The sequence below is a fragment of the Panthera leo genome, chromosome C1, assembly GCF_018350215.1.
Source record: "Panthera leo isolate Ple1 chromosome C1, P.leo_Ple1_pat1.1, whole genome shotgun sequence".
Taxonomy (NCBI): Eukaryota; Metazoa; Chordata; class Mammalia; order Carnivora; family Felidae; genus Panthera; species Panthera leo.
The window spans coordinates 11439627-11464019 of record NC_056686.1 but is presented as its reverse complement, the minus strand read 5'-3'; the positions used below and the strand labels follow the sequence as shown (position 1 = coordinate 11464019).

At 39.9% G+C, this 24393-nt stretch overlaps 1 protein-coding gene across 3 annotated transcripts in view; it reads right to left on the bottom strand.

The window, feature by feature from the left end:
• SPEN (spen family transcriptional repressor) overlaps positions 1 to 24393 on the bottom strand; it is a 91000-nt gene that overhangs the window by 66140 nt on the left and 467 nt on the right. The window contains exon 1 of one of the 3 annotated variants that reach the window (XM_042952071.1): positions 24041 to 24105. The exons of the other annotated variants lie outside the window; for them this stretch is intronic. The gene's annotated coding sequence lies outside the window, so the exon portion shown is untranslated. Of the gene's footprint in view, positions 1 to 24040; positions 24106 to 24393 lie in introns of those variants that run through there. 3 annotated transcript variants of the gene reach the window in all.

Here is a 24393-nt window from a genome sequence, read left to right as displayed (position 1 = left end):
CCTGACTTTTGTCTACACTTTCTGAAACAACACATTTCCTACAGTTTTCAAGTATTCCTCAAGTATCAAGATGCGACATTTATCTGACGTTTACTAATTAAAAAAAAGAATCAAACCATAATTAGACACTGTTTCCTTTCTGAACTATATCAAGCAGTAGATACAGGTTTTCAGAGAACCTATGGAGTATTTTCCAGTAATACATACAAAATAACTTTTTCTAAGATTACAGGGTCACTGGTTGTGTTACTATCTCATTTATAATTTTTAAAGAATTAAGAGAAACTGTTTAAAATAAATGAGAACATAAAGCTAATAAATTGTGTTTGATGGTTATAAGCTGCAGTATATAACAATCTTATAGGTCTGTCTTCAAAACCGGTCAAAAAACAATACTAAATTGGTTTCTGGTTGGTCAAAAACCTTCAAAATTAAAAAATATTAAATTTATCAACACACACTGTATTCTTCTGAATTTTTAAGAGTCAATGTAAAAATTACCCAAAAGAGGAACACCTGGCTGGCTCCATCAGTAGAGCATAAGACTCTTATTAAGATCTCTGGGTCATGAGTTCAAGCCTCATGTTGAGTGTGAAGCCTACTTAGAATTAAAAAAAAAAAAAAAAAAAAAAGTTATCCAAAATAATAACCGGGTCTGGTGAAATGTTTGGTCTCCTTTCAGCAATGGACAATTTATGTAACAAGCACTGACCATCGTTAGCAGTTCCTTGAAGAATATAATTTCACTGAATTAATGGCCTCAGAGCTCACATTAGAAAGCAATATTGACATAGTTGAGGAAAAGCATGGGAGTATAAGAGACTAGGAACCCAATTCAATTAATTATATGCTTTTTAATAAGTACTGTTCTAGGCACTTGATGCATATCAGGGAGCAAAACAAAGATCCCCAGTCTCAGGGAATTTAATTATAATTTAGTCCTGATAGGTGAAGAGTCCTCCTATTCTAAACTGTTTTTATCAACTCTACAAGAAGCTTACTCTATAATTTCCAAAGCAACACCATTACATAAAGCTAAAGACATTAGTATGCTAAAACCCAATGAATTCTCTCAATACCTCTTCTTTCCAAGAAGGCACTGTACTCAACCATTAATGGCTGGGTTACCATTAAAATTCAATGATTAATTTTAATCCTAGTTTTTGCAACAGACCCTACCAATAAGCAATAGTAAAGAACAGCCACATACAGTACTTCCTTTTCACACAAAGCCTCCTACTACAGAAAACAATCCTCCCCAAGTCATTTTTGAAACAAGACAACAGGTCCACTCCGCTTAGAAAATACAATCAAATTCTACATCTACTTTGCCCAGTTAACTCCTAGAGTTAAAAGATCCCCTCTGAGTCTTTTATGATTATTAACATTACTTCTGCATTTTCAGGTAAAGAGATCCCTTCTAAAGCTTCAATGTTGTCCTGCTATCCCAGGTAAGAGTTAATAGAATTATGGGGTGCCTGGGTAGCTCAGTCTGTTGAGCTTCTGACTTCAGCTCAGTCATGATCTCGCAGTTCGCGTTGGGCTCTGGGCTGACAGCTGGGAGCCTGGAGCCTGCTTCTGATTCTGTGTCTCCCTCTCTCTGCCCTTCCCCTGCTCGTACTCTGTGTCTCTCTCTCTCTCATAAATAAAAAACACTAAAAAATTTTTTAAGGAAGAGTTATAGAATTATATACAAGAAGAATATCAGCTTCTCTGATGAGGCATGCAATTAACCTACACATCTACTCATGTAAAATGCAAAATATCATTTTCCAAACATTATATATTTTATCAAACTACCAATAGCTTTGTGTATTTCCCACTTTCCCACCCTTCCATCCCATTATGGCCAACATGTTGCTTATTCAAAAGCAAATGGCCAATAGGCACAGACAGAAACAAAGCAAAGATCAAATGAACATGTCATAAGGTATAAAAAGGCCTAAAAGATAAATATTAAAGCTTGGTTAGGCTACCTAGAATAGCAGAGAAAAGAGGGACACCAGGTGGCTTAGTCGGTTGGGCATCTGACTTGATTTCAGCTAAGGTCATGATGCCAGGGTCTTGGGATCAGGCCCCACATCAGGCTGGGTGCTGAGCATGGAGCCTGCTTCATATTTTTCTCTTTCCCTCTGCCCCCTCTACCCTGCTCATGCTGTCTCTCAATCAATCAATCAATCAATCAATAGCAGAGACAAGAAAACGTGTGTTTGTTTTTTACACTATAAAAAGATCCAAAATCATTCATCTTTCAAACTCAGACAGTTGGGTCATAAATACATCCATTACAACTACCAAACTATCTGGAATAACACAGTAACATCAACACATTAATTATCTTTCCATAGCAATAACTTTTACAAAGGAATTGCTAATTTATAAATCAACCCATTTGATCTTATATTTATACCAAAAGGCTAGTTTCCCCTCTTATGTCAGACTTTTACTTCCTATACCAGTGACTGGAAATACTTCAGGCGATCCCTAAGACAGAATCCTCAGCAACTTGTTATGTTGTAAGAGCACCTAATTAGAGCTGGCCACATTTTTCTTATAGAATTGTGGGTGAAAAAACATTTTTATTGTGATAAAATGTAATATAAGCTAACCATTTTTTTAAAAAGTAAGCTCTATGCCCAACATGGGGCTTGAATTCACGACTCTGAGATCAAGAGTCATGTGCTCTACCGACTGAGCCTGCCAGTCGTTATTTTAACCATTTTTAAGTGTACAATTCCAATCTTTTAAGATTAAAGCTATTGCTTGTCATCAATTTAACAGAGGTAGATATTAAAGCTACCTCATTCACAATTACTGATATCCCCAGATTTCAACACATTAAATGTGGTGTATAACTCAGAATCACATACTTAGATTCCAAAATGCCTACAATTTGGACATAGCCAAATAAGGTATTTGTAACATGTCTCGTTATAACAGTTAAATTAAAGCCCAAAGTAAAACTTAAATTTTAACAGTGACCTAGAATGACAAAATAAATTTACATTATTAGCATGACAATGATAAAAGTTAATGGTCTTATTTTATCCAAAAACAAATATCAAAAATTGATATAAACCCACAAAAACAGGGAAATAATACTTGCAAACTATGTATCTGGTAAAGAGCTCTTACAATTAAACCTAAAAATGAATGCAGTTTAAAAATACACAGGGGCGGCTGGGCGGCTCAGTGGGTTGAGCGTCTGACTCTTAATTTCAGCTCAGGTCATGATCTCACGGTTCAGGAGTTCTAGCCCCACAAGAGGGGCTCCGTGCTGACAGTGCAGAGCCTGCTTGGATTCTCTCTCCTTCTCTCTCTGCCCTCCCCCCGCTTGTGTGCTCACTTTCTCAAAGTAAATAAAAAAAAGCCTAAAAAAAATCTTTTTTAAGAACGGGCAAAGGTTGGGGCACCTGGCTGGCTTAGCTAGTGGAGCATGAAACTCTTGATCTCGAGGCCGTGAGATCAAGCCCCATGCTGGGTATGGAGCTTACTTTAAAAAATAAATAAATGTATTACCTAAAAAAACATATGATATGGCACTCAGCGACTATGAAGCTGGGCAGATCTCATCTGGATGATGGTGTGGATTTCACTGTCCTCCCAGCCTTTCCACCTTCTCCTGAAACCCCTCAATAAATGGTTTGAACAAAAAAATTTTTTACATAGGGGCACCTGGGTGGCTCAGTCCATTGAGCGTCCGACTTCGGCTCAGGTCATGATCTCGCAGTTTGTGGGTTCGAGCCCCGCATCAGGCTCTGTGCTGACAGCTCGGAGCCTGAAGCCTGCTTCGGATTCTATGTCTCCCTCTCTCTCTGCCCCTCCCCTGCTCACACTCTGTCTCTGTCTCTGAAAAATTAATAAATGTTAAAAATTTAAAAAAAAATTTTTTTACATAGATGTATGTATATGTGCATGTATACGTATGTCCATACAATGGAATGCAGTTTGGCCACAGAAAGGGATGAGCCTCGAAGACATTATGCTAAGTGAAAAAAAACCAGTCACATATTGTGTAATTCCATATATTATATGAAACATCCAAAACAGACAAATTCATAGAAATATAAAGCAGATTAGTGGTTGCCAGGGCCTGAGGAGAAGGGAGAATGGGGAGTGCCTGCTAACGCACGTAGAGTTTCACTATGCTGTAATGAAAATGTTCTTGAAATTAGTAGTGATGGTTGCCTAACTCTGATTATACTCAAAACAACTGGATTGTATGCCTTTTTTTAAAGATACATATACACATATATACATATACCTATATATATATATACACATATATGTACATATATGTACACATATATACGTGTATATATATATAGTACATAAATTCTACAGCCACCAAGGGGCTCAAACTCACTACCCTGAGATCAAGAGTCACATGCTCTACCGAATGAGCCAGCCAGGCACTCCTGAACTGTACACTTTAAAAGGATGGGGGCGCCTGGGTGGCCTGGGTGGCTTGGTCGGTTAAGCGTCCGACTTCGGCTCAGGTCATGATCTCACAGTCCGTGAGTTCGAGCCCCGCGTCGGGCTCTGTGCTGACAGCTCAGAGCCTGGAGCCTGTTTCAGATTCTGTGTCTCCCTCTCTCTCTGCCCCTCCCCTGTTCATGCTCTGTCTCTCTCTGTCTCAAAAATAAATAAATGTTAAAAAAAATTAAAAAAAAAAAAAAAAAAGGATGAGTGTTATGGAATGTGGATTATATCTCAATAAAACTTACTAAAAGAAAAAGATGGGGCATCTGGATGGCCCAGTCTGTTGAGCATCTCTCTGTTTTCTTTTTAATATACATTTTTTGGGAGAGCATAAGCAGGGGAACGGCAGAGACAGAGGGAGAGAGGATCTGAAGCAGGCTCTACGCTGACAGTTTGACAGCAGTAAACTCGATGTGGGGCTCATGACCTGAGCTGAAGCTGGATACTCTACCCAACTGAGCCACCCAGGCGCCCCGAGCATCTGAGTGTCGATTTTGGCTTGAGTCATGATCCCAGGCTCGTGGGATTAAGTCCCGCATTGGGCTCTGCACTGAGCATGGAGCCTGCTTAAGATTTTCTCTCTCCCTGTGCCCTTCTCCCCTACTCCCACTCTCTCTAAAATAAAAATAAAAAATAAATAAAAGAAAAAATATAGGAGCTCCTGGCTGTCTCAGTCATAAGAAATATATGTATGATAAAATAGTGCCTGTCGCTGTCCTTTAATACAAAAGATTTTGTATCTCCTTTAGTCATGAGCATCTGTTATGTAAACATAAATCAACTGCATGCTGTGTTGTCTATAACTGGGCACACTCGGAAGACGTTTTCTATTTCAAGTATGCCTGGCTGGGAAGATAAGTAACCCACTACTGATGACAACCACTATCTGCCACCTTCATGTCACAATGACACAGAATTTCCTTCAGTAAATCTACTGTGAAATAAATTTATATAGAAAGTAGATCTAAAGCTATTTTTAAACAATATATTCTTGTTTTAATCATGCTTTCTTTTGCCTAAGTACAAATAATTACTAAAGATGGCAAAAGACAGACTGAGAATCCCTAAAGCCAGCAAAAGACAGCCCTAGTCTCACTAGAGAAAAAAAGCTAATACCCTGAGAGATGCTTCTCTACTTGGAGGGATGAGGGGAGGACTGGAGAAAAACAAGAGGAGGAGAAGAATGATTTGTAACAGTTTGCCAATATGTGTTATCTCTCTGCAAAGCAAAAAAAAAAACAAAAACAAAAACAAAAACAAAAAACAAAAAAAACCTATTAATTTGTTGTATAATCTTGGGTCTGGGAAAGACTTTCAACATGGGGTAAAACCTTTTTTTTTTTTTAGAGAGAGAAAGAGGGTGCGTGCACTCGAGCAGGGTTGGGGCAGAGAGAGGGAAACAGGATCAGAAGAAGGTTCTGTACCAACAGCACAGAGCCCAGTGTGGGGCTCAAACCTGAACCAGGAGATCATGACGTGAGCCGAAGTCGGACACTCAACAAAATGAGACATCCAGGATCCCCTCTCTGTTTTCTTTAAACTTTATTTATTTTGAGAGAGAAAAAGAGCTGGGGAGGGGCAGAGAGAAGAGGGAGAAAGAGAATCCCAAGCAGGCTCTATGCTGTGAGCACAGAGCCTGACAGAGGCAGGGAGGCTAGAACTCACAAACCATGAGATCATGACCTGAGCCAAAAGAGTGGGATGCTTAACCAACTGAGCCACCCAGGTGCCCCGGGGTAAAACCTCTAAATCATAAAGAAAAATACCACATAAACCACATAAAAATTACAGTTCCTAACAGCAAAATACTGTCAAAAAATGGGAGAAAATACTTGTAACACATGAGAAATAAAATGTTTTCCTAAATATACAAACAGCTCTTACAAATCAAGGGAGACAGAGGCCCCAACAACAAAAAAAACAGGCAAAATATTTTAACATAAAGTTCTTTTTAAATACGCACATACACATAGGGAGCACCTGGCTGGTTCAGCCAGTGGAGCAGGAGACTCTTGATCTTGGGGTTTGGGGTTCAAGCCCCATAGTGGGTGTGGAGATTACATAAAAATAAACAAATAAGATATGCACATACACACAAATAGTAAACAAAAGAAATACACTCAAAAAAGTTGCTAAATTTCACTCAAACTTTTGAAAATACGAATTTTAAAAATCTGAATTTTTAAAAAGGTACCACATAACACAAAGACCTAAATTAGTAATACCGAAGTACTAGCCTGAGTAGAATAGCCATTTCATACCACTCTCTGCAGGAGTATAAATTAGAAAACCTCTTAGGAAGATAATTTTATAGTATCGATTAGAACTAAGTACACATCCCCAGAAATTCCATTCACAGGGATTGATCATGTATATGTAATTGCATGTGTCTGCAAACAGTATACAAGATTGCTTACTGCAACACTGCTTATAACCGTAAAAAAAAACAAAGCAACCACCATTTCACTTTGTATGAATTTAACTGCTTTACGTACCTACTATAAGTAGAATAATACAATATTTATCCTTTTGAGATTTGCCTTATTTCACTTAGCGTAATTTTTTTAAACAGGTGAAAATCAAATTTAATAGGTGTACATACAGGAAATCCACACAGACATGGGATTCCCTCACTGAGCATAACTTCTTCAAGGTACATCCATCTGTAGCATGGGTCAGAATTTCCTTCCTTTCTAAGGCTGAGTGATATTGCATTGTATGTTTTCTGTTTATCCATTCATGGGTCATTAACACTATGGCTGCTTCCATCTTTTGGCTATTGTGAATAATGCTGCTATGATCACAGATTACTTTTTACATATGAAAAACTATTTATTGGTTCTACTTAGGAGGGTCTAAGAAAACCTGAAAACCGAAGAACTTAATTCGAGCAACAAAACTATACTCATTTGTTAACCTAATCCATGGTGAGTGTCTAGAATGCTGTACATGAAAATTCGATTGGGGCGCCTGGGTGGCTCAGTCGGTTAAGCGTCCGACTTCGGCTCAGGTCATGATCTTGCGGTCCGTGGGTTCGAGCCCCGCGTCGGGCTCTGTGCTGACAGCTCAGAGCCTGGAGCCTGTTTCAGATTCTGTGTCTCCCTCTTTCTCTGACCCTCACCCTGTTCATGCTGTCTCAAAAATAAATAAATGTTGAAAAAAAAAAATTTTTTTTTAAAAAGAGAAGAAAATTTGATGACTCACTCTTGAGAAAAATGTTTTCAAGGTAAAGCCTTGAATGACAAAATTCTTCAGAACTATTACAGGCATCATTACGTCAGTGAAAAAAATGCATTATTTCACACCAATCTAATGAGAAACTATTTACTAAGTAAAATTAATTTTAGGGAGTGCCTGGCTGGCTCAGTCAGTAGAGCATGCACCTCGATCTCAGGGTCTTGAGTTCAAGCCCCACGGTGGGCATAGTTTATTCAAAATTTTAACTTTTAACAATTTTTAATTTTTAACAAAAGGATAATGCTCAACTAATACGTACACCTCTGAAAGATTATTCAATTATGAGAAAAAATTCCAAAGATTCTATAAATTTTTATTTTTTACATTTTTATTTAAGTAATCTCTACATACAACATGGGGCTCACACTCAAGATGCCGAGATCAAGAGTCACACACTCCTCCAACTGAGCCAGCCGGACTCCCCGATTCTGTAATCTTTAGATCCTACTGGTGAGATCAATAGGAAGTCTGAATCTATTAGACAATTTTAGAACTAATTCATAAAGTTTTTCTCTAGAGAAAAGGAGAAAGGAGTCTGTACTGCAAGAATCAAATTATATAGTGCAAGAATATGATGACCACCAAGTTAACTTCTGGACATTTGTTCTCACAATAATTCATGAATAACTTCATTAATGTGTCTGATTTACACAGGACTTTTCTGGGGAAAGCTCAAGTATAATTGTAAATAGAAGCAAATGATTATTTATGATCAACCATTTCTTAAAGTAATGACAATGAATAAAGCAGTTAGGTGAAGAAAAAGGAGCAAGGCAAGCTGATCAAAATAAAGGGAAGGCCGGGGCACCTGGGTGGCTCATTCGGTTAAGTGTCCAACTTTGGCTCAGGTCATGATTTCGCGGTTCATGGGTTCGAGCCCCGCATGGGTCCTCTGTGCTGACAGCTCAGAGCCTGGAGCCTGCTTCAGGTTCGGTCTCCATCTCTCTCTGCTCCTTTCCTGCTCATGCACGCTCTCGCTCGTGCTCGCTCTAACACACATACACATATAAATAAAACATTAAAAAGTTTAACAAAAAAAGGGGAGGGGGAAGGCTGAGGCGCCTGGGCAGCTCAGTGGGTTGAACATCCGACTCGATTTCAACTTGGTTTGTGATCTCCCAGTTCCTGGGATCGAGCGTGGGGCTCTGCACCGACAGCAAAGAGCCTGCTTGGGTTCTCCCTCTCCCTCCCTCCCTTAATAAACTTAAGAAAAAGAAAAAAAGGGAAAGCTGGAGAGAACAAAGTTGAAGTGGCAGAAGCCAAGAGAATAAAAAATAGCAAAAATCTACATCAAGAATTCCTAGTCAGAATGCAAAGGGCTCTTTGAAAACGTGCTTCCTACCTGACTTAATAGGACTATTACTTACAACTGCTGAGAAGAAATTCATTTTTAACCTTATGACTAACTTCTTAGTAAAATGATAATTTAAAAAACGACTTTGGGAAATTTATGAATACTTCCAATATTTCACTTGACTAGTGACTTTTATCCTTATTTCATACTACATGGTTGCTAAGATAAAATAGAATCAAGACAAAACGTATCCCACCTTTTGTTAACATACATAAATTCCATATTCTTTTTTATACACCATTATGAGTATTTCTGTAAACTCTGAAGACTACCTCTACTCTCAGATTTAGGAAATGAGCTCACAGTATCACTCCTGTATCTTAAAAGGCCTATAGTTTTTGGGTGTTTGTTTTTTTTTTTTTTTTTTTTTTTGCTCAGTTCCATTGCTTTATAAACTTTTAAGTAAATATGCTTCCCAATACAGAACCTTGGCATGAAATTAACCCCATCAAATTAAAAAAAAAAAAAAGTCCTTAGTCTCCATGCCAATCGTTTTGTTAAATGTGCCAACTTCCCCAGTCAACATTTTAATCTGGTTAATCTCTAAAACTAAAAAGCTTTTTCTACAAACAAGAAGTCTTTTAGGAAGAATAAAAACATTCGGAAAAAAACTCAGAAAAAACATTTGTTTTTAATTTTTTTTCATGTTTGTTTATTTTTTAGAGAGAGAAGGACAAAGCATGATGGGGGGAGGGGCAGAGAGAGAAGGAGACACAGAATCTGAAGCAGGCTCCAGGCTCTGAGCTAACAGCACAGAGCCTGACGCGGGGCTCAAACTCACGGACCGTGAGATCACGACCTGAGCTGAAGACGGACACTTAGCCGGCTGAGCCACCCAGGCGCCCCAGAAAAACATTTTTAAAACAAAATTTCCAGTAAGATCAACACAAGGGAAATCAAGTGTCATAACCCCGTGAGACCCAAAGCTGTGATGAAAGTTCCTTTTATACATCTACTTTTAGAATGACAAAGCAAACCTATGCTGAAAAAGATGATCTGTGTCAAAAACCACTGTGGAAAGCGCTACTTATAGAGAGGTGTGGGTGATAAGAAAAACTAGAGTATATCCCTATACTTCAGATTGGTGTAACAAAACATATACACCATTTAAAAAATTCACTGCAATATAATTTAAAACTATTTAAAACTTTACAAATACCACTTAAGTCTTGACCCAAAAAGTTGTTTGTTTGGTTTTTTTAATGTTTTTATTTTTGAGAGAGAGAGAGAGACAGCGCTCGAACAGGGAAGGGCAGAGAGAGAGGGAGACACAGAACCGAAGCAAGCTCCCAGGCTCCCAGTTGTTAGCACAGAGCCCGACGTGGGGCTTGAACTCGTTAACTGCGAGATCATGACCTGAGCCGAAGTTGGACCTCAACTGATTGAGCCTCAGAAAGGCTACTTTTGATTGAGGAGCATAGCTCATTAGAATGATTCATTTCAAAGTAACTGATAACACCAATGTTTTGTATGATGGATACAACACTACTTGTAGATGTTAAACTCTTTTATAATCCAAATGAAGTTTAATATATACTTTTTAAAACTTTGTAACATTCTTTGGGAATGCAAGCTGGTGCAGCCACTCTGGAAAACAGTATGGAGGTTCCTCAAAAAACTAAAAATAGAACTACCCTATGACCCAGCAATGGCACTACTAGGCATTTATCCACAGGATACAGGTGTGCTGTTTCGAAGGGACACATACACCCCCATGTTTATAGCAACACTATCAACAATAGCCAAAGTATGGAAGGAGCCCAAATGTCCATCGATGGATGGACGGATAAAGATGTGGGGTGTGTGTGTGTGTGTGTGTGTGTGTATACGTATACAATGGAGTATTACTTGGCAGTCAAAAAGAACGACATCTTGCCATTTGCAACTACGTGGATGGAACTAGAGGGTATTACGCTAAGTGAAATTAGTCAGAGAAAGACAAAAATCATATGACTTCACTCATATGAAGACTTTAAGAGACAAAACAGATGAACATAAGGGAAGGGAAACAAAAATAATATAAAAACAGGGAGGGGGACAAAACAGAAGAAACTCAAATATGAAGAATAAACTGAGGGTTACTGGAGGGGTTGTGGGAGGGAGGATGGGCTAAATGGGTAAGGGGCACTAAGGAATCTACTCCTGAAATCACTGTTGCACTACATGCTAACTAATTTGGATGTAAATTTTAAGAAATAAGATTTTAAAAAGTTAAATTAAATTTAAAAAATTAAAAAAAAAAACTATAGCATTCCAGTAACCTTTATGCATAAGGAAGAATGACAGCTATAACAAGATTTCTTAAACTGGAAAGACCCTAGGAATCTTATAAAATCACCCACTGAGTTTCTGGGAGAAATTAAATGTACCCACTTTAGATTAATATATGTGTTAATGAAGACTTAAAGCATCTTATTTTATATACAGCATCACATACTACCTGAATTTTAAGTGCTCTCTATAAACTTAAGATTTTTGCAAACCTAGTTTTCTCTGACTAAAGTCTGGCCCACCAGAAGAAGTCAGTACCTATTACAGCATGTAATTCTAACTATGGATGTGCCTGAAATTCAGATCACTCAAAGAATTCAACCTGACTAAAAGAACAACCTTAGAAATCTAAAGATTCCATTATTCGTAAGCTAAAACCAGGGGTAAGAAGGGAATGTAAGAACTGAAAAACAAAACAAACAACCCATGATAAAAACAGCAGTTCTAATCACTAAGAATGCAACCACAAAAAAAAAAAAAAAAAAAAAAAAGGAGGGGTGGGAATCAAGCTATTCACAGGACACAATCTTTGCTTTCTAGTCAAAGTTTTTTGAAGATTTTAACTTTCTCAGCTCAACCTTTCTATGTCAAAGTTAAAATCAATACTTAAGGGGAGCCTGGGTGGCTCAGTGGATTAAATGTCAGATTCTTGATTTTGATTCTCGATCTCAGTTTGTGGGTTTGAGCCCTGCGTCAGGCTCCACACTGACAGTGTGGACCCTGCTTAGGATTCTCTCTCTGACCCTCCCCGCCCTTTCTCTCTCACGTGTAAGCACGCTCTCTCACAAAATGGAGAAACTTAAAAAAAAAAAAAAAAAAAAAAAAAAGCAGTTAAATCATTCTTGGAGCACCTGGGTGGCTCAGTAGGTTGAGCATCCGACTTCTGCTCAGGTCATGATCTCACACTTTGTGGGTTCAAGCCCCCCATCAAACTCTGTGCTGACAGCTTAGAGTCTGGAGCCTGCTTTGGATTCTGTGTCTCCCTCTCTCTCTGCCCCTCCCCTGCTCACAATCTGTCTCCCTCAAAAAATAAAATAAAACGTAAAAAGAAAAAAAAATTAAACCAATGTTTAACCTTTTTGTGCCCTGGAATGCTTTGATGGTCTGGTGATACCTATAAATCCTTTCTCAGAATAGTATTATTGAAATTAAAATACACGGAACAATAAAGAAAACCGATTATATTGAAATACAGTATCAAAATATTTTTATTTCTTAAGTGTTTATTTTGAGAGCAAGCGGGGGAGGGACAGAATCCCAAGGAAAAGAGAGAGAATCCCAAACAGGCTCTGCACTGTTAGCAGAGGACGTGGGGCTCCATCTCACAAACCTTGAGATCATGACCTGAGCTGAAAGACTCGGACACTTAACCAAATGAGCCACCCAGGTGCCCCTATTAAAATATTTATATATATAATTCTATTCATAAAAAAAAAAAAATCAGAGGACAAAGGTGATATTAACATATACCAAAAGACAACGTTATCAGCAAAATTCACACAGCAAGAAACTGTACAGAACAATCAACCTGGTTAGCAACAAATAAAGTTGTAAGTAGAGAACCAAATTAAAACCTATTATGGGGCGCCTGGGTGGCGCAGTCGGTTAAGCGTCCGACTTCAGCCAGGTCACGATCTCGCGGTCCGTGAGTTCGAGCCCCGCGTCGGGCTCAGGGCCGATGGCTCGGAGCCTGGAGCCTGTTTCCGATTCTGTGTGTCTCTCTCTCTCTGCCCCTCCCCCGTTCATGCTCTGTCTCTCTCTGTCCCAAAAATAAATAAAAAACGTTGAAAAAAAAAAAAAAAAAAAAAAACCTATTAGGGGCGCCTGAATGGCTCAGTAGGTTAAGCATCTGACTTCAGCTCAAGTCACAATCTCACGGTCTATGAGTTGGAGCTCTGCATCAGGCTCTGTGCTGACAGCCCAGAAACCGGAGCCTGCTTCAGATTCTGTGTCTCCCTGTCTGCCACTCCTCTGCTCACACACTCTCTCTCTCAAAAAATAAAAATAAAAACAAAACCTATAGATTAGCAGGGCACCTGGGTAGCTCAGTCAGTTAATTGAACTGCTCTTGGTTTTGCTCAGGTCACGATCTCACAGTTGGTGAGTTCGAGCCCTGAGTTGAGCTCTGTGCTGACAGCTTGAAGACTGCTTTGGATTCTCGCTCCCTCTCTCTCTGCCTTCTCCCCTGCTTGTGCGCATGCTATCTCAAAAAATAAATATTAAAAATAATAAACCTACAGATTAGGGACACCTGGGTGATTCACTCGGTTGATCACCTGACTCTTGATTTGACTTCTTTTTTGATTTCTCTAAATCGTTTTTTCAATGTTTGTTTATTTATTTATTTGGGGGGAGAGGGGGGCAGTGAGGAAGGGAGACAGAATCCCAAGCAGGCTCTGCACTGTCAGCACAGAGCCAGATGTGGGGCTCAAACCCACAAACCGCAAGATCATGACCTGAGCCGAAATCAAGAGTCAGCTGCCTAACCAACTGAGCCACCCAGGTGCCCCTTGATTTTGGCTCATGATCCCAGGGCCATGGGACTGAGCCTCAAGTTGGGCTCTGCTCTGAGCACAGAGCCTGCTTGGGATTCATTCTCTCTCTCCCTCCCCCTCCTACTCTGGCCCTCTCCCCACTCATGTTCTCTCTCTCTAAAATAAAATTTAAAAATTAAACATTAAAAAACCTATGGATTAAAAGACTTCAATTATCAAAATGTTCATTAATAAGTAAATAAACAGGGGTGCCTAGGTGGCTCAGTCGGTTAAGCATGAGACTCTTGATTTTGGCTCAGGTCATATTCCCACGGTTTGTAGGTTCGAGCCCCACGTCAGGGTCTGCACTGACAGTATGGAGACTACTTATGATTCTATCTCCCTCTCTCTCTCTGCACCCCCCCCCCAACTCTCTCTCAAAATAAATAAACTTTAAAAAAATAAGTAAACAAACTGTGGTATCATGACTACGATGGTAGTGGTTGTTACAACAAGCCTACATTTCTCAAAATTCAACAAGCTCTACACTTAAAATAGGTACTGTAAATTAAGCCTCAATAAAAAAAATTGTAGGGGCGGGGCAGGTGCCTGGGTAGCTCACTCAGTTGAGCATCCGACTTCAGCTAAGGTCATGATCTCACAGTTCATGGGTTTGCGCCCTGTGTTAGGCTCTGTGCTGACAGCTCGGAGCCTGGATCCTGCTTCGGATTCTGTGTCTCCCTCTCTCTCTGCTCTTCCCCTGCTTGTGCTCTCTCTCTCTCTCAAAAATAAATAAAAATTTTTCATAAAAATTTTTCATAAAAATTTTTCATAAAAATTTTTCATAAAAATTTTTATGAAAATTTTTAATAAAAAATTTTTTGTTTAATTTGAAAGAGAGGGAGAGAAAGAGAGCACAAGCAGAGGAGAGCAGCAGAGGAAGAGGGAGAATTCCTAGCAGGCTCCATGCTCAGTGTGGAGCAGGACACAGGCTTGATCCCATGACCATGGGATCATGAACCTGAGTCAAAATCAAGAGTCAGATGCTCAACCAATTGAGCCACCTAGGCACCCCCTCAATACAACTTTTTAAAGTTTATTTATTAAAGTACTCTCTATGTCCAATGTAGGGCTTGAACTTATAACTCTGATATCAGGAGTCACATGCTCCACCAACTGAACCAGCCAGGTGCTCCTTCCCCCCTTTTAAATTTTTTAAATAAAAATTTTAAAAATTACATATTGCCAATTATAATTTGTGTACCTTATATAGAAACTGAGTTTTGTTTGTTTTTTTTTAATTTTTTTTTTAATGTTTATTTATTTTTGACAGAGAGAGAGACAGAGCATGAGCAGGGGAGGGGCAGAGAAAGAGGGAGACACAGAATTGAAAGCAGGCTCCAGGCTCTGAGCTGACAGCACAGAGCCCGACACGGGGCTTGAACTCATGGACCGAGAGATCATGACCTGAGCTGAAGTTGGATGCTCAACCGACTGAGCCACCCAAGTGCCCCAGCAACTGAGTTTTTAAAAAAAGATTCTTAAAAGAATTACAAACGTGAATACTGACTGGGTATTTGAAATAGGAGGGGCGCCTGGGTGGCTCAGTCGGTTAAACGTCCGACTTCAGCTCAGGTCATGATCTCGCGGTCTGTGAGTTCGAGCCCCACGTCGGGCTCTGTGCTGACAGCTCAGAGCCTGGAGCTGTTTCAGATTCTGTGTCTCCCTCTCTCTCTGACCCTCCCCTGTTCATGTTCTGTCTCTATCCGTCTCAAAAATAAATAAACGTTAAAAAAAAAAAAAGAAAAAAAAAAGGAATACAGATCTTCAAACATTCCTTATCTCCTAGACATAAATACTGAAATATTTTGGATAAAGTAAGATGTCTGGAATCTACTTCAAAATAATACAAACTCCACCATTCCCTTGTGCCAAAGAATAAGGGTCTTAACTCATTAAGGAACCCTTTGGATGGGGACCAAGAGTATCAAGAGGGAGAAGAAAAATAAAGCTGAGTGCAGCCACCATGGACAACAGCATGAAGGTTCCTCAAAACATTAAAAACAGAATTACCATATGATCCAGCAATTCCACTTCTGGGTATTTATCCAGAGAAAATGAAAACACTAATTTGAAAAGATATGTGCATCCCCATGTTCACTGCAGCATAATTTACAACAGCCAACACATGGAAACAACCTAAGTATCCATGGACTAAAGAACAGATACGGAAGAGGTAGTGCATACATACACGATAGAGTACTATACAGCCATAAAAAGAGGGAAATCTTGCTATTTGAAACAATGTGGATAGATCTTAAGGGCATTACACTAAATGAACTAAGTCAGAGAAAGAGAAATAACGTGATCTCATTTATATGTAGAATCTTAAAAACAACAATAAAAAACACAAACTCATAGATACAGAGAACAGATTAGTGGTGGGAGGAATGAGCAGAAGGGTGAATTGAAAGGGGGTCAAAAGGTACAAACTTGTAGTTAGAAAATAGTCGTGGGGCTGTATTAAGACTCTGTTAAGCACGAAACTCTTGATTTCGGTTCAGGTCATCATCTCACAGTTATTGAGTTCGAACCCTGTGCCAGGCTCTGCGCTGACCATGCAGAGCATACTTAGGATTCTGTGTCACTCTCTCTCTCCCCCCTAAAATAATTAAACACTTTAAGAAAAGTAAAATAAAATCTTCAAAATAAAGAGTCGTTATCAGAAGAAAAAAATTTTTTTGTAATTATGTATAGTGACAGGGGTTAACTAGACTTATATGGTGGTCATACTGAAGTATATACAAGTACCAAGTCATTATGTTACATAACATAATTAGTTTCAAATATACATCAATTATAATTCAATTTTTTAAAAAATGCTAAAGTCCACAGGTTTGGAGGAAGGTAGGGCCAAGGCAAATTTTGCTGAGATACCACACAAAGTGAGTAACAACAAAATAAATAAATGAAGCACTGATAATTCCTAATATTATTCCCAACAAGCTCCTTTCTCACTATCCCCTCTTCTATGTGACCTAGCATATAATAAAGCCCAGACTGATCCAGTGATTAACTTCATCTCACAAAGTCAGTGGTAGAACTAGAACCAAAACTAAAATTTTAAGAGTGGGATAGTTCTAAATGGGTTTTAACCAGAGAGGCAGGTAAATTTACTCATCCACAAGTTGTCTCCTATGAGAGAAAAAATTGAGGGCAAAAACATTCAAGTCATTTCCAGTCCTACCTTCCTTTTGTTTCCTTGTCCCTCATCCCCAAATGTTGGTTTTCCAAAGAAATGTGCCTAGAGGTGGCATCTGGATATGTGCTACACTGAGAATATAACTGGGCAAATAAGTAAATATACTGAGAGGAATTGGAGACAGGTTTCTGTCCAAGAAAAAATTTACGGAGTGCCTGGGTGGCTCAGTGGGTTAACCATCCGACTTCTGCTCAGGTCATGATCTTGCGGTTTGTGAATTTGACACCCATGTTGGGCTCTGTGCTGACAGCTCGGAGCCTGCTTTGGATTCTGTGTCTCCCTCTCTCTCTGCCCTTCCCCCGCTCATGCTCTGTCTCTCTCAAAAATAAATAAACATTGTTTAAAAATTTACAAACTTGGAAATGGGAGGTTAGAAAGAATCCTTGTGTATTGGAGCACGTGAATATTTTTAACAATGTGACCCTGAGATACAGATATGGCATATACATGAAAATGTGTGTACACACACACACAGAGGTATATACACACAACACACATCTTAGCTTTGTAGCCAAGGGTAAACTGAGCATCCAGATCTTGGTTTCTCAATACCATCCTACACTAAAAAATACCCAGGACTTCTTGAGGAAATGGTTGATTACAGGACTGGGGCAAGGAAAGTACATGGTAAGTCTTTGTTGTACCTACAATAAATGCTCAAAAGAGTAATGGGAAGATATCAAAAGGACACAGTAGCCTGTTTGAAGGAGCTTGCACTGGCCAAATCTAGAACAATTTGGGTATCAAATAAACCCTGGACTAAAATTCAACTGAAAAAAAAAAAAAAAAAAAAAAAGAAAGAAATCGTGAGTATTATATACACATGTAAAGTTTGTGTCTACAGAAGACTAAATATAGAAGCAATCACAGCAGTATATAATAAAGGCAAGACTTATCATTAGATACTAAGGCTAGTGGCTATAGGCTTGATAATGGAACAAAGACTATCTGCATAATAGTGCAATATCTCCCCATAAAATGCTAATCAAATACAAAGGGGGAAATAGTAAAAACATTAACTTGACTAGGTGAGCAAAGTTAAACTATCACCAGTGGTGGGATGGATCCATATCGTCTGTCTCCTTATAGGTTACTGTGAGAAGGGCACAGAATCATTTGTGGTATTCTTGCCAAAAATGCATGACATGATCTGGTCAGGAGGATATACTGGCTAGACTCAGGCGGAGGGTCATTCTGCAGAATGAAAGATCCATGCTACGTAAGACTACCAGGCACATGAAAACTAGGGTAAGACTGGGGTCCATAGGTGGCTTAGTCAGATAAGCATCTGACTTCTGCTCAGGTCATGATTTCAGTGGCATGGGGCTCTGATCCTCTGTCCCCCTCTCTGCCCCTCCCCTGCTCATGTTTGGTCTCAAAAATAAACAAACATTAAAAAAAAAGAAAGAGAAGTTAATGGAGTAAATGTATCAAAATGCTAACAATTGGGGAATTTGGGTGAAAGGGGTGTGGGAATTCCTTGCACCATTCATGAACTATTTCAAAATAAATTATAAATGGAAAAAAATAACACTGGTAGGAAAGAATTGGATCTAAGTGTGGACAGGCCTTCATTCTGATGTATCAAATGCCATCTTTTCAAAGAGACCTTACTTACTCCCCCCACCAACATGGCCCTCCATCCCCTCCTTTGCTTTATTTTTCTTCATAAGGCAGGACAAGCCACGATTGACGGTTGTTGGGGCTGAATGAGGAGTACGTGGGATTCATTTACTATTTTTCTATTTTTGTATATGTTCAAATTTCTCCAAAGTATAACTTTTACACATAAATTAGTAATGTATATGCATCTTTATTAATGCATTAAAGTACCTAGCAGCAGGTCTAATTGCTACTTTAGTTTCCAAATCGTGATAAGCATAAATGATTCACACAGAAATGGGGAAGTGAAAAGGAATGTGTGCAACAAATGTAAGGTGAAATATGAAAACACTTGATTTGTGTTGGTGAAACCACAGGTACTATTCATACTACCATGTTGATAATACCATGATACTATTTTCTTGAAGAAAGTGATAAGCAATGTAAGTATTTCCCATTGAATGTTCCCACAAATATTCCTTAACTCTAAGAACCGGAGCAATTCTTTATATAATAAAAAATCTTTTTTTTTTTTAATGTTTATTTTTGAGAGAGAGAGAGAGAGAGAGAGAGAGCGAGCAAGCACAAGCCGGGGTGGGGCAGAAACACAGAGGGAGACACAGAATCTGAAACAGGCTCCAGGCTCTGAGTTGTCAACACAGAACCTGAAGTGGGGCTCGAACTGATGGAGCATAAGACCATGACCTGAGCTGAAGTCAGATGCTTAACTGATTGAGCCACCCAGGTGCCCCTATAATAAAAATCTTTAACTGTGCTAAATTTCAATTCATCTCTATACTCAAGATGAACTCCTTAAACACAAAAATTCACTAAATTTAAGTCAGGAAAGAGATATTCCTTTGTGGGTTTTTTAGATGTTTACCATTTTCAATTTAGCAGACACAGACATAATGTAGGGGGGGAAAACCTGAATATTATAATACTCTAGAATTATACCGAGATCATTTTTTTATGGCAAAGCGTATTTCCACACACTGAAAACCAATTAGATAGTACACAAAAATTATATGGTTTCTAATAAAATACTTAAACATTCTAACTGGTTTCCACAACAGAGTATGCTATTTTCACTCACAATATGAGTAGCTCTAAGGCAAATAATAATAAGTAAAAATAAAGTAAGTAAGGAAGGTAAGAAATTTAACTACAGAAAAATACTACTTTGTTTTGTCTCCTTGTTCAGCAGACTAATATATATGTCAGTTTCAAGGGCTTGCACATTTATTTCAAATCATCCAATAAGGAAATTCAGGAGCCCAATTTCAATAAATATATACACTGAAGGAATTTGCAGACTACAATGCTTACTCTAAATGCTGTGGACTAGTTAACTACAGCTCAAACACTAGATTTTTTTAAAGTAACAGAGAAATACACCATCTCCAATTGGATATACTAGTTTTCAAGAACTACTGCAAACTTTTAAATTTTAGCAAAATTTCAAACGAGAAGGTGAGACTTAGAAGACTATTTGGAAAAACTTTCACATTACCACTATCTTTATAACTTGTATATAAATTTTCCCAAAGCATGAGTGCTCACAGGATTAAAAGTGTCTCATAAATCAAGCCTGAATTCGCTTCATGAGCATACCAAACAATACAATGCCTGAGCAATCACCAGTCTACAAGAAAGGTAGTTGGAAAAAGGTGCCCTCTACACAAGTCAAACACCACCATTCTTCCGGGCACTGAGCCCTGTTTTCCTCTAATCTGCCAGAGACATTCTACTCAGGAAGTAAAAAAACAACATTTCAAGCATTCTATGTGATTTTTTAATGCTATTTCTCAAGATAACTGATTTTTTTATTTTTAAAACGTACAAAAGCCCATCATGAAAACAGATTATCAAAATTATAACATTCAAAATCAGAGATGTTTCTACATAGAAACTGGCTAGGCTCTAAAAAAGAAACGACGTAGCAATGATGTAAGGCTAGGGTGAGTCAAATCTGTTTTAAGTCTAAAAATATATCTAGTTATAGAATACTAAAGAAATGGAAACTCTTCCACTATATTTTTATTGTGTCCCAAAAGTAAAGATATCCAGATACACGTAACACATAACATACATTCCAGAGATTTAAGCTCAGAAAACCACTGAAAGAAGACCTTTGAAATTAGCAAAACCAAAATACATTTTTAAATAGGTCTCATTCTTTGACAAATTTTATACATAAGCTGCTACCCTGCTCTATATCTGCACAATCTTTAACGTATTCTCAGTAACTGGACATGGGAAGAACCTGAATATGCAATTTACTTATTATCTACAAATAAGATATAAAGAATTTTAGATTCTTTAAAAGGCTCTATTCGTTTGTTCATTCTAATTCAGGGAATCATCTTTGCATACACCTCTCTTACAACTAAAAGACAGCAACCAATTGTTGTGTAACTCCTCCCTTCCCCCCTTCCACCCAGCTAACATACAAAGGAAAGGACTTTCTCTATTGTGCAAATTCAGTCCCTGCAATAGATCTTTGTTAACTAAAATCTGATTCAGAAATAGTCCTCATTTAATTTTTTTCAACCAGCATATTAAAAGCTGTAAAGATAATGAACACAACAAATGTGTTCTTATCGCAAGAGGGTAAAGCCAAATTTTGAAAATGCCCTGATTACACTTTAAAGATTTAGTCATTCTTTAGTATGGAAGAAAAAAAGCCAGATCAGCATCCTTCTCTCAATCTATTTTTCACCAAAAACACTGATCAAAATGTAAATAATAAAAAAAAAATTTTGGTTCTGACCCTTCCCCCACTCCCCCCCCCCCAAAGTACCTCTAAACTGCCAGCTCCCTAAACTAACTGGCTTAATCTTAAAAAAAAAAAAAAAAAAAAAAAAAAATTACTACAAAAGCCTAATCAGTGTTACAAGAATAATCATTTTGAAAACGTTTTATATAATGTATTCCCAGTCTACACCTCTTAATCCTGTAAAACACTTATCAGTTAATGTAATTAGCTGGGGAAAGGGAAAAAGCTGGTAAAAGGCATTGTAGGGTTTCTCGCATTTTGATTTCTAGAAAACACCAGAAGTGAGTATCCTTAAATTTCCTTGCAGAGCTGTCATTCTGGTACAACTACCTTTTTATCCCTTTTACTTAAATTACTCAAATTTCATTTTCCTCCCGGTAGCAATCACACATTTTACAAAACATGTTTTACAACAGGGATAAAACGCTTTGAATTCCTCCAAACAGGGTCCATTTAGCTCCACAGCTGGAGAAGCAAAAACATTTCTTGTACATGTTTAAGAATAAACAAGAAACCAAAAATGGAGATTACCTGTCAGTAGGAAGTGGGAGAATGGGAACTGGGAATCCCGAGGTCAGGGGTGAAGGGGAAATTTTTCTCTGTAAATCTTTTAGTCTTTAAACCCATAAGAATGCAATGCCTATTTAAAAAGAAGAACGTTTGTTTAAAGTTTTTAAATGTCGCTTTTAAAATAATGGAGTTTGGTGGACACACGGTCTGCTTAGTTTTAAAATAATCTGCTTTTATCAGCAGCATCTGCTTTTGCTCTGCAATAGGTGAGATACTCCTTTAAACGCAGTCGCGAGCACTGTGCCGGCTAAGCCCTCTTGAATACAGTAACGTTCCTCCAGACCTCGGCTTTCGAAGGCAGCTCGCATCCTCCGCCCCCTCCTCCCTCGGCGCATTCTGAGATCTGCTCGGCTGATTCCCACATAAAGTGGGTCCTGGCCGCCATTTTAGAAAGTCATTCACACAAGCCGGACCGCAGCACCAACCACTTAAAAACCTCCCCAAACTCCCCTGCACGATCTCCTCTTTCCTTTCTCTAACCCCTCATCTTGAGAGGGGTCAAACTCCCTGCAAGAGGCATGCAATGTCTCTGGAATGTGCATAACGCGAAATGACACGTCTGGCCACAGAACACTGAGGAGCAAAGCGAATGCTGCAATGCACGTGTCTGCACGTCGGCACAGACGAATTTCCCAGGCAGAGACCCACAGACAAAGTCCACCAGGGGTTAAAAGTGACCACATCTAAGTGGTTCTTCCACTCCAATAATCTGCACCTCCAAGATTTTCCCACTAAAGCAGTGAAGATACTGGGGCTGCGGGTGGGGGTGATGGGTGGAGCAGCGCCAGGCAGAGAAAGTTCCCATCTGCCTCCCAACTGAGCCCAAGGTCTCGATCCCCTTTATCACAATGGACAGAGGTGAGTTTCTGCTGCCTGCCTCGCCCTGCCTGGTTTCTCAGCACAACGTAGTAAACACCGGGAGAGTCCCTGGAAGCGCGCCTCCCCCAGCCCTGCCTAGGACAGCGCTAGCAGGTTATGAATGGCCTCACTATTGCCGGCTCCTTTTCACACGCGGACACGCGCAGACGCGCGCTCCAGCGGTGAAGATTTAATACCCCAGTAACAGCAACCACCAACAGAATCAATGATCCTCCATTTAAAAGACAGAGTGGAGCGCGGCTGCCTCTGCTTCCATTTCCTTATCCAAGCAGCTCAAGAGCAAGCGACGCAATCTATTTTTCCCATGGTGACTCACTAATAAGGGCGCTCCACAATTTCCTTCACTCACTAGATAGTAAGGGGAATTAAGAGGAAACCAAACTTAAAATCTTTGAGGATTGTGAATATCGGAAAATACAGTAATTTTCAAAGGCAGTCACAGATTTGCTACAGTCCTTCTCATTTTGCACCGAGCCTAAGTAAACCGTCACTTTCAGCATTTGATGCCGAGGACTCTATCCGTTACGGTACACGTATATTTCACAAAGAAAGCAAGCGCCTAAATACTACCGTAGAAGAAAGACGGATCAAAAAACAACACGGATTCCCATACTTCACACACAAAACGTATTCTGGGAAGTTTAAAAAAGCAGCTACGTGTTCTAATCTTAAAAGACTCGCTTTTTCCTAAGCACCGAGGAAAGAACTCTGGGTGGGAGGGAGTCTCTTTTACAGGCGGCCCCTACGCGCTAACCCGGCGCGGCCCCGGAGGCAGAGAGCCTGAGGCTGTCGGGCTCCGACGCGAACTGGGTACCGTCCTACCTGAGGTGGGCCTTCCCCGGCAAGCCCTCGGTCCCCACCGTCCTCCTCGCCCAGGGACCCCAGACGGCTGAAAGCGGCCAGGAAGGCGAAGGAGCCAAAACAGGCGCACCAACTTATTTTCAGACACCATCCTCTCTAGCCAACCCCGCAAAAAGAAAAAAAAGGGGGGGGGGGGGGGGAAACCACAGAAAAGAAAAAAATGCGCGCTTGCTATTTCCCTTTAGTTTCTAGATCTGGAAGTCCGTGGTGAGAGGCGCCTGGAACCTCGTAGTGTCTCCCCAGTTCTGAGATGCACCTACACCACCTACCAAGACTTCTGCCTGGGTCGAACCTCTGCTCTCACACCAACCCCTCTGTAGGTCAGACATCTCCGTCAGCCCGCAAGGCGAGGAGCGGGAGCTGCTGCGGGACTCCGGCGTTGGCCGCGCCGGGGTGGGGGTCCCTAGTAGGCAGGGGTCCGGGGCGGCGGCGCGCAACGATGCGACCGCACCGCCGCCCGGCGCCGGCTCCGGGGAGGCCGGGCGACAGCCTCGTCCCGGCTAGGTAAGGAGAGGGCGGCAATGGGGCCGCGCCGCCGAGGCCCAGGCCCAACGCCGCGACGCGGGCCGAGCGGCGACCAGACAGCCGCGCGCTCCTCGCACCCGTCCGTGGGTCTGGCCCG